Here is a 10,750-nt window from a genome sequence, read left to right as displayed (position 1 = left end):
GTACCTCAGGCTGGTACCGCAGGTTGGTACCGCAGGCTGGTACCTGCAGCACCAGGGATGCTGCTGCTGCACGCTGGGAACGGGGACCTGGCTGCTTGTTTGGATAAAGCTGGAGCCTCATTGTAAAGGTGCTGGAGGTGCTGCCAACGCAGGAACCAAGTCCAGCGCTGGGCACCGCGGCCCCCCAAGGCTCTCGGGGCTCCGTCCCCCTCGTTTGGGCCACGGGTTCCTGGAACTTTCCGCATCCCCACAGCACTGGGCAGGATCAGACCCTGCATTCTCACTGCGTTGTGTTACGTGTGATCTATGGTGTCCATCAGCGTCGCAGCCGTAGTACGGAGAGCTCCTGTACAGCTCTTTAAAGAACTCCATTTACTGCTACAATGAACACAGGCTGCTCGGCGGGAAAAAAAATGGAGACGAAGGGGAGCCTTTTTATTTATATAGACAACTAAAAAGGACAACTTCATGAGATATGGCATTTACTTTGTGGACAGGAGCTGTCTTTCTAGGTTGGGTTGTTTCTGCTTTCCGTCGTTTGTTATGGAGCTCCGAATTTCTGCTTGGCCACCCTATTCTGAACAGGGGCGGGAAGGGATGGATGCTCCCGGGAGCCCTGGTGCCAAACACACCAATTCTGGGCCAAACTGCCCCAAAGTGCAGCTCCACGGAGGGTGGCCCTGACTCCCTTCCCCGCCCCTCCTTTACTTTCTGCTGGAAATGGGGTTAATTATCCCTGTTATATAAAGAAATATTCAAGGGAACGTGCTAAAGAGCTGCCCTGGCTGCTGCTGGGGAGGGTGTGCTGGGGACCACTGCAGAGTTAAAGCAAATTACAGAGAAACAAATGATTTCTAAGTGAACTGGTCCCTTAATTCCTCAGTGAGAGCTTCGGAGGAAGCGCTCAGGTGCTCCCAGTTATCGCTCGGGTGGAGCTTCTCCTCAGGAACCTCCGCTCCCCCAGCCAGGTTTCAGGTAAGGATCACTGAAGGTTATAAATACCTGCAACGCAGATTATCTCCTTGGGTTGTTTTATTTCCTGCCCTCAGCTTGGAGCCTTCTGGAGGGAATTGGAGGTTTGTTGTTGTCTTTGTGGGGGTAGGATCTGCTTTCCTTGCTACTGGTTTTGTTGTAGTGATTTTCTTGCCTTTTTCTCTTCCTGCAAGCTGAGTTTCCCAGGGACATGGGGTGCACCCCTGAGACCCCACTCTGGCTGCTCCGTTTGCCCTGGATTCCTTCACTTTATTAAAAGGTGCCAAGAATGGGGAGGAAATACACTGAAAAACAGCTGATGTCTTCTATTAAAATTAGCAATAACCCTCTTTGGTGAAGGCTGGAGGGGACCCTGGGAATAGTGTCTCATTAAATGATGCTAACAATTCTATTAATAGAAAATGCCTTGTAAAACCCCATGAAGGAGGTAATATCTGTGGGGTTTTTCTCTTGCTCTGTATTTTTTCTGGGGTGGGGGTTGTTTGTTGGTTTGGTTTCAGTTTCTCATCTCCCTTGAGTAGTTTGGAAAAGGGAGGAACTTTGCTTGGGCTCAAATACTAAAGCTCTGGTAGAGGAAGAGCAGCTGAGCTTATGTGAATTCTGAGAGCTCTGTTAATTCCAGCACTAAATTAGACATTTTATTAATTGTTTGTCCTGTTAGCCACCTCTCCGACAGCAAGACATCCAGTCCCCCCGCAGCCCCCTCCCCTGTGCTTCCCCACTAGGTATTTGGGAGTTCATTAGTTCAGAGGGCTGAGCTATACATCACCCAGCATTCCTTAATAGTCATCTATTTCAGGACTAATTCCCATAGAAAATGAGCTTTTATTGCATTAAATAAAACTTCAGGTAATTCTGAGAATAATGTTTCTCTAATGTTCAAGACCCAGGGAAAGTCTCCAGCCAAGTCGATCCTGTTTAATCACAAAACTCCAGCTAAGGCAGTCGTGGTGGGTGCAGGTTTCCACCTCACCTCTTCTTTATTTTCCAGCTTTGCACCTTTAGTATAATTTTTGCTTGCAGCTGGATATTTTGCTCTGTATTCTGACCTAATGGCACTCGCTTTCACTGGGTGTTTAAGCTGAAGAAGGGAAGGAGCAAACAAAGCGAGGTTTGTCTTTGCTGTGCGATGGCAGAGCCGGTGGTGCCGAGGAGGAGATGGGCTGGAGCAGCCGGGTTCTGCCCCCGGCCCTTTCGGGGTGTAGTTCTGATTACACGTGGTGGTGTTTGTGTCCCATTCAGTACAGGGGTGAGAAAGGAATACGAAGCCCTGGCATCTGCATTTTAATTATGGGGCAATCCCGTGGCGCTGGGGTGTTGCAGTGGCATTCCTGGGCTGCTGGCGCTGGTTGATGTCCTGAAAGCAGAAAGGAAAGAGTTAACCAGCCAGCGCACCCTTTCCAAAATAGACAACAAGCTCAGGAGCGCTGAGCCGGGACACAGAGGAAGCTGTGAGCAAAGGAGGTTCAGTGGGGGGACCCCATTCTGTGCCACCACCAGCAGGGACAGGACCATCTGGGGACAAATGCTGTCCCCAGGGTTGGTGATGTCCCTTCTGTGCCCGCAGGTGAGACCCCAGCGCGTGTCCCCTCCGCTGTCCCCAAACCCCCCTCTCCTCTGTGGTGACCGCACGAGGCTGAACAGCACCCGCGGGGATGGGCAGAGCCCCCCCACGTGTTAAAAACCTCCCTTAAAACTTAACAGTGGCCAGTAATGAACCAGCAAAGGTTTATTACCTATAAAGGATAAAATTAATGTAAGTTCTCCTCATAAACTCGCCTGATTTGTGCTGGTCCTTTCTATTCTCACTGCGTGGCTCTGACAGCCCGTTCTAAATAGCTAACGAGCAGCTCTTGGCGGAGCAGGTTAATTAGCAGGTACCAGCCCTGGGTTGGGCGGCATCTCCCGAGGAGCCTGGGATGCTGCTCTGGCCCCTTCCTCCCATGTTTTGCTGTAAGAGGCTTCCTCGCTAGGATACAAGCTTCGCTAAACGGGTTTTTCTAATGACTGCAGGATCATAACGAGGTTTTTCCACTGTCAGGCCACACTGTGCTCCTGTTCCGCCCAACTTGCTCGTGACTGCGGCGAACTCCCCATTGCGTGAATAATTCTTGGGTGGGTGGAAATCACACCTTGTTGTTTTCCTCTCTCTAACACCAAAATGAGAAATTCAGAAAGAAAAGCACAGAAGACAAGTGTATAGAGAGGCGCGTACCTCTGCCTCACAGTCCATAGCGTGTTGTTATGGTGGTTACTTATTTCCAGTAAATTGATGAGGCTTAAAGGGGAAGCTAAACTTTTAGCCGATATATAGATGAAATAATATTAAATTCCCATATTAAAGCTCATCATTAACCTGTTTGGTTTTTATTGGGCTAACAGTAAACACAACAAGCTGTGAACAGGGTGTTTAATTATTTTCATGGATATTCATAACATACAGGACCTTTAGAGTAAATAAAGAGAAGGAATTTTCCATGGCGATTGGGAGCTTGATAGGCAAAGTCTCAGCTTTAAATGGAGTGAGCCAAACTGAATACACCTGCACTGTAAATCTCCACTTTTGCAGTTGCTATATATATGTGTTTAAGAAATAAATACACCTCCTACTAAGCAACTTATTAAGAGAACCACTTATTTTAAATGGACACTGGGTATATTCAGAGTAAGTTTGGTCTCAAATAGGAGAAGTATTTGGAGCCTGGTGCTGCAGACAGGGTCACTGATTCCTGTAAAACCACCTGCTTTGGGGCTTTTTGCTGAAGTTGTGCCTGGAGCCCCTTTTTCCCCATTCCCCAAACCCTTTTTCCGCTGCATCCTCACTTGGTGCAATAATTCCAAAGGTGTTTTCTCCACTTGTGAGATATTTAGGGAGCTGGTCAAATAAGACATTGCACAGGGATGAAGTGGAGATTTGCACAACTACTTACTGGGAGGCTGTGGACCAGAGCCCTTTGTCCTACGTTCTCTATGAGGGTGTGTGTATGTTTAACCAGTACGGGAAGATATATGTTATATAGCTCTCGATACAGACAATAGGATTGTGTGTCATAAAGGGACGTGTGACTTGTGAATTAAGAGACTTGGTAACTTGTAGAATGATGGTTTAAAATGACTTTATTTTATAGCTAGTTTCTGCCATCTGAGTGATGTTGCATGTATTGGTTGTATTTATAACTTAATAGCTTTTCTCAATTTTATTATACTTTTTATGATACTTGTGGCTTTATGATACTTCATAATTTTTTCTCAGATTCATTAAATCTAGTGGAGGGTGGAGCCCATGGCAGAGCAGGTGGTGCGGTCCCAATGCCACCGAGCCACCCGTGACCCCTCTGCAAAGAGCAGGAGGAGGCTCCAGGTGTTGGCCAAGTTCACACCATGTGAGGAGAACCTGTGGGAAGTCATGGGGAAGAGATTGTTGGCCCTGAGGGTGGCGAGAGCCCGGCCCTGGTGGATGAACCCTCCCTGGAGACATCCTAGGCCAGGCTGGACGGGGCTCTGAGCAACCTGAGCTGGTGACAATGTCCCTGCTCATGGCGGGGGTGGCACTGGTTGAATGCTGAAGGTCCCTCCAAGCCAAACTTTGGCACCACATACCAAAGCCAGGTTTCTGTTTTGAGGGTGTTACATGGTGTTAAATCCTCACCTTGCAGTTTGGCTGATGCCAACCCCTCTGGTGTGTGATGGCATCTCGCTGTGGTCGTAGGGACCGTTTGTAGGGAGAAAACAATTCCACAGCTTGTTGGCTTTGGCGCTTCCTTCTGCGTTTGAAATCTTCCCAATACGACGCTGAATTTAAGAAAAGCTGGCTGTGACACAAAGCAGGTGAAGTGTTGGTGTAGCCAGAGCCAGCTGTGGCTTCACAGCTGTGTGGCAAGAGTGAGGGGGAAGCTTGAGGCGCCCGTCACCGTGTCACCAGCCTGGCGACACATGGTGATGGCTTGGTGGCTCCTCGAGGTGTTTGCAGCTCCCCGGCAATGGGGTTTTCAGTTCTAAAACTGTACTCTCTGGGGCAAAACCAGCAGCATCTTGTCATTCTGTGGGTTTTTTCTCTACTTATTTTTTAAAAAACCAAGGCAACCAACCTCAGGAGGCCTCAAACATCACCATTTTTAAACAAAAATGTCATTTTTGTTAGTACTGAAATAGAGGGCAAGCGGCAGAAAAGCCACGGGGGCAAGTGCCAGGAATTCCCAGTGCCCGAGGAGCGGGGGTGTAATTGTGTCTGAAACAGCCCCCACGGAGAACAGACGATGCTTTAGCAGCGAACCAGGTCGCTTTAATGTATTCCCCGGGGAGTGGGAGACGCCAGGATTATTTCTTTTGTACACTCTAAAACAATTTCATTCCCAATCTCACTTTCCGGAAAACGGGCGAAAGATGGAGTTGGCTTCCCGAAGGTCTGTGTCCCCGTGGGAGGCCGGTGGCAGTTTGGGAAGGGACATGGGAGCCCCTCACCTTGCCTCCCTGTACCTATTTATGATCCCAAGAGATACCGCGCCACCCAGCTCCTCAGCAGCCTTCATTACAAGCTGTTGGTCCGCGGGACTGCAATGCATTTATAATTTTTATTGTTATATCTTTTAATTTTATTTTGCTTTCCTTGCTGTCGCGGAGAAGGGAAGATAGGAGTCCATATTTATTACAGAGCAAACGATCTACCTCTGCGAATGTATGTATCAGTTAATTTAATCTCACCAGTTTTATTCAAACTGTTTTTCCTTCCTTTCTTTACTTCCCTCCTCTCATCTCCCCCCTTTTCCTCCTCCTCTTGGTGCAAGGTGATCAGTTTGCTTAAAAAAATAAAGAGGCTGGGAAGTAAAACTATCCCGTGCCTTTTATAATCTGCATTGAAAAGGCTTTTTCTGGTTGCTACGGAATCGCTCTGCCTTTCACTGCTTACGCCTCCGTGCCTCCCGCGGCCCCCGTCTGATTGACATTTACAAATTACCAAGCTGAGAGTGTTCAATCTTTGACCCGTGTGTTTCTATTCAGCAATGAGTGAGATTTGCAAGCATTTTGTCATATAATTACTGCAAATCCCTTGAAAATTTCCACAACAACGCCTAGATGAATGGTAATTTGTGCAGACAGCCGCTGATGCCTTTACAATACACTAAGATGCAAAACAGTCCAATTTTTTCTTTTTCACCCTAAGATTTCTGGGGGAAAAATGTTCTGCATGTGAGTGTGTTGTAAAATATTTGGATTGTTAGATTTATTTGCTTACACAGCCTATATTTGTGCTGATTTTATTGTATTGACTGTATGCATTTTTTTCCTCCCATTCTACAGTTTTATTGTGCCGTGGTCATATGCATACATCACCCGCATTGTTCTCCGGGAAATTTATTCCACCTTTCAGCATGCTCTTGATAGGACTTATTGCATTACTAGTTAAGTGCTGAGATTTGCTACTACAAAGGTTTGAAACAGCCTCTTGTAATGTTTATTTACCAGACATCGCTGAGATCATATGTTCTCATAACACCTGGAGCACATCTGCATCTCGGCACTTGGTGGGCTCGGGGTTGGGTTTGTAGGAAGATGTGGATACCCCTCCAAATTGGGAAGCTGAGGGGCAGAGCATCAATGACCCGGAAAGAGGCGCATGTCCAGCACCTGTTGAAATAATAATACTGATTTATTCATGGATTACCTATATATATATAGGTACGATTACGCACGCACCCATGTGCACCTACGCGTATTGGGCACAAGTGAGTTTCCACCCCATGGAAACGCTGTGTTGGTGAGGGAGCAGAAGACACCAGAGTTGGGTCTAACCTGGAATTTGGCTTCAGCCCTTGGCCATGGGAATTCTGGATTCCTGAGCTGTATTTTCAAATAAGCTATTTTTGCCAATAACATTTTGATGGAGTTTAAGTATTTGCCTTTCAAGCAGCACATTTGATTCATTCAAATCACTTTTGCAGGATTTCCCTGTGTATATTTATGTACATATTTATATCCATACACGTGCCTCTGGTGCTACGGCAGTGGGCGCCTTTGCAGGCTTCATCTTCTACAGGGACCTGCGCTCACTACCCAGCATGAGACATTTTTGTTGTAATTTGTTAAAAATGAAACAGCCCGGCAAGAATCGTAATAACCAAATGGTGTTTCGGTACTGCTTTTATTCCCTGTTTCCTGACACTGGTTGGGTTTCTGGCCCAGCCGGCACCGGATGGGGGGCAGAAACCTTTGCTTTTGGTGGGATGGTTGTGCCTGGTTTTGGTGCCCATTTTTACTGCAGAAAACTGTGTTTGCTGGGCAGTTGAGCAGAAATGCAGCAGGGCTGATCCAGGCTTTCAGCTGGGTCTTAAGAACCATTTCTGGAGCAGGAGGTTTCTGAACCTCTGCATGCAGGAGCCCCCGGGCAGAAGGATGCTCGGGGTGAGGCTGCTTGGGGTTCATCCTCCCCCAGCCAGCACTCACAGTGCGTTTTGATACCTGCAATGAAAAACACCTTACAAGCCCCATGTATTATTATTTATTATTACTGTACTGTTCTCGCCAAGTCAGACTTGACTGCACTGCAGTATTTTCCCTCTGCTGAGGAATTTCCTCTCTTTGAGAGCTATTATCCCAAACCACAGCGAGCAGCAGTAAACCCCAGATTTTTAAGCTCTGGGATCTGTAAGTGCACGGCTGCTTGTGCAAAAGCATGTTTGCATATGAAGCTGCGGGTCTGGAGGCCTTTTCTTTGGCCACTTCTAAGTGCTGTGTCCTAGTGAGCTGTGAGAAGGTCCACTCTCGGCTTCTGGGAACCCAGCAATGGGGGTAAAGTGTGGGTTGAGAGGAGATTCGTGCGATATAACTCACCAAGTATTGTCCATCTTGAGCTGTTTTGCACGAGCACCATGTGCCGGGTCACCGTGATGGATCAGAGGAAGAGTTCAGTGAGTGCAGCGTCTGAACAAACCGCTCTTGTCATTAGGTTGGAAATGTAATCTCTGCAAAAGGAGAGGCTATGGTAGACTTAGCAAGATCTGTTCACGTTATGGGAATTTAATGCACCTGGTAGAAACTAACTGCAGGTCATCAGTTTTTATTGGCATAGTGCAGACATGCAGTGTGATGAACTGATCTGGCAAAACATTAACAAAGGTAAAAAAACCCTAAGCCTAGATCGGGGTTTGTAGTGGGTATCATTGAAATAAGAGCAAATACTACTCTTTGGATACTTGTCTGTGCATCCCCTGTAATTTCTGCTGCTGATGTAGATGGTCTTTTATACAGACTTCCAGATAAATTTTTGTCTGACATGTATCTAGAACTTACATAGTCACCTGCTAATTTAAACCAATTTGCCCTAGGTGATGGGTGAATACACTTGAAAATTAAATGGGTCTGATTTAAGCATCCCTTCTCTGAAGCCAAAGATTATATAATTAAATTAAAAGAAAATGTGTTTTATAATAAACTGTATTTCCTCTTGGCAAAATCCAATTTTGAAACAAGATTGTAATATCATATCTAAAAATGTTTTCCCATGGGTATTAACAGTCTATTTCATTTAATTGTTTTCACCCATCATATTATGAGCTTTCCAAAGTAGTGAAATGAGTGTGGGTTTTATGAAGAACAAGGGAGGCGATGGCGGGGAGGGGGCAGGCTGGCTCCTCTCCCTGGAGGGTTGCTGGGGAGGCCCCACCTCGAATTCTGGGGGCAGTTTTGGGCCCCTCACACCAAGAAAGGCCTTGAGGTGCTGGAGCGAGTTGGGAGAAGGGAACGGGGCTGGAGCACAAGTGTGATGGAGACTGAGGGACCTGGGGGGTTCAGCTGGAGAACAGGAGCTGAGGGGAGACCTTCTGATCTCTGAACTGCCTGAAAGGAGCTTGGAGCCAGGGGGGTCGGGCTCTGCTCCCCAGGAACAAGCGCCAGGAGCAGAGGAAACGGCCTCAAGTTGCCCAGGGGAGGTTGAGGTTGGATCTGGGCACAATTTCTTCCCCAAAGGGCTGTGGGGCACTGGAACAGGCTGCCCAGGGCAGTGCTGGAGTCACCATCCCTGGAGGGTTGGACAAATGGACATGAGGTTCTCAGGGACGTGGATCAGTGCTAGAGTCAGGTTAGGTTGGACTTGATGACCTTGACGGTCTCTTCCAACCAAAGTGATTCTGTTCTATGATCTCCTGGAAGTCCAGGTGTGGTGGCAGTGGTGGACACCTCCCTGCTTGCGTCAAGCTTTCAGCTCCTTGCCCGGGGTGATGGCTGGTGGTGCTGTGGCCAGTGCAGGTGATGATGTGGCTAGTGCAGGTGACGCCATGGCCGGCACAGATGGGCTGTTTGCTCAGGTCAGAGCCCAATGGCCATGAAGCTCTTTGGATAAACCTGGGTTTCTGGGATCTGTGACTGGCCCTTGGTGTCTCAGTTTTTCATTTTCCGGTGAAAGTTGGTGTAGGGAGAAACTCAATGAGCCGTAATGTAAAGATTTTGCACTTAAGCAGGAAAGTATTTAACACTTGAGGTCTGAGCTGCCAGGAGTGCTCCTTTCCCAGCGTGGCTGTTTGCGTTAACGCACAGCGGTTCAGTAACATGGGGGGGTTCCCTGGGTGCTCCCCAGCACACGGAGAAGCAGGATCAGGCCCCTGGGTGAGTGGGATCTGTTTTGGGACTGGCAGCTCTTTGGGGTGGGATCCCAGGGCAGCGCAGCCATCCTGCTGTCCCTCCAACTGCTCCAACCCGGGCGAGGGGAAACACCACGAAAGGCAGGGTACGCCTCAAGCGAAATATGAGCCCGTTCCACCATTCATCAATATGCTCATTTTCTTCCATATGTGTTTATCTGTTCATCTACTGTTCCAGTGTGCTGATGGCACTGCAGAGAGGGATGCATCCCGCTTTCAGTCTTGTACATCTAATTGACGTGGTTGACAATAATTTGAAGCCAAGGCAACAGCAGCTTCGATGCTTCTGATTGCATGTTGATTTGGCAAACTTTGACAAAATGCTTCAAGAAAACAGTCAGAAAAACTTGAGGTGGCCACACAACCTCTGCTGAACCCCAGCGGCACTGCTGGCTTTGCTGTGGAGGGGTGGGAGGTGCCGAGAGATGGGGCCAGAGAGCAGCATCTCTGTGTCTCCGCTCCTCGCAGGTCCTCAATGGACCCGTTTATTTCCTATATGGGAATGGGCCTATTTATTATAACCAGCGATACGTTAATCATGGGCCGAGGAGTCAGAAACAGGCCCAGCGATGACAAGCTGAAGTGTCCCTGTGTGAGAACTTGGGTGCAAACACAGTGGGAACGCTCACAGGTGTCCTCACCTCCCTCATCCCACCACTCTACTTTTTTGCTTTAGAAACCGCCGATTCTGTCTTTTGCATTTGCCTTTTTTTAGGGGTGTTTCTCATGGGGGACATCCCAGGGCAGGTTTGGTAGCAGCCGTGGGGTTTGCTCGGCAGCTGTGAACGTCCCACCACCGCAGGCAGGACCATGGGCTGCAACCGCCCCCTTCTTCTGCGTCTTGTCCTCATCGAACAAATCTGCTTTTCCACCATAAAAACCTCCCAGGACTCACTGGCTTTTTAACATTGTGGGGTTGCACGATGCCCTGGGTACCACCATCATCTGGAGCCCCTCAAACTAAAGCCACATTCAGGAGCACAGAGGGAGCCGATCGCGGGGCTTCCCGGGGTCTGCAGAGCTCAGCGGCCTCATTAAATCCTTCAGAGCCTTTATCAGGGACAAAACCGCCGACTTTCTGGGAAAACGTTGATTAAAGCAACAGCGAGCAGGAGTTGAAAGGC

The 10,750-nt window shown here is 48.2% G+C and overlaps 1 long non-coding RNA gene across 1 annotated transcript in view; it reads left to right on the top strand.

Annotated features, from left to right (window-relative positions):
• Positions 1-1,031: 1,031 nt before the first annotated feature.
• LOC110359378 (uncharacterized) overlaps positions 1,032-10,750 on the top strand; it is a 201,331-nt gene continuing 191,612 nt past the window's right edge. Inside the window, exon 1 of the long non-coding RNA XR_010467325.1 lies at positions 1,032-1,076. This is a non-coding gene — a long non-coding RNA (uncharacterized LOC110359378). The remainder of the gene's footprint in view (positions 1,077-10,750) is intronic.

This window comes from Columba livia, chromosome 20, assembly GCF_036013475.1.
Source record: "Columba livia isolate bColLiv1 breed racing homer chromosome 20, bColLiv1.pat.W.v2, whole genome shotgun sequence".
NCBI lineage: Eukaryota > Metazoa > Chordata > Aves > Columbiformes > Columbidae > Columba > Columba livia.
Note: the sequence above shows the minus strand (reverse complement) of the source record. Positions and strands in the feature narration are given on the sequence as shown.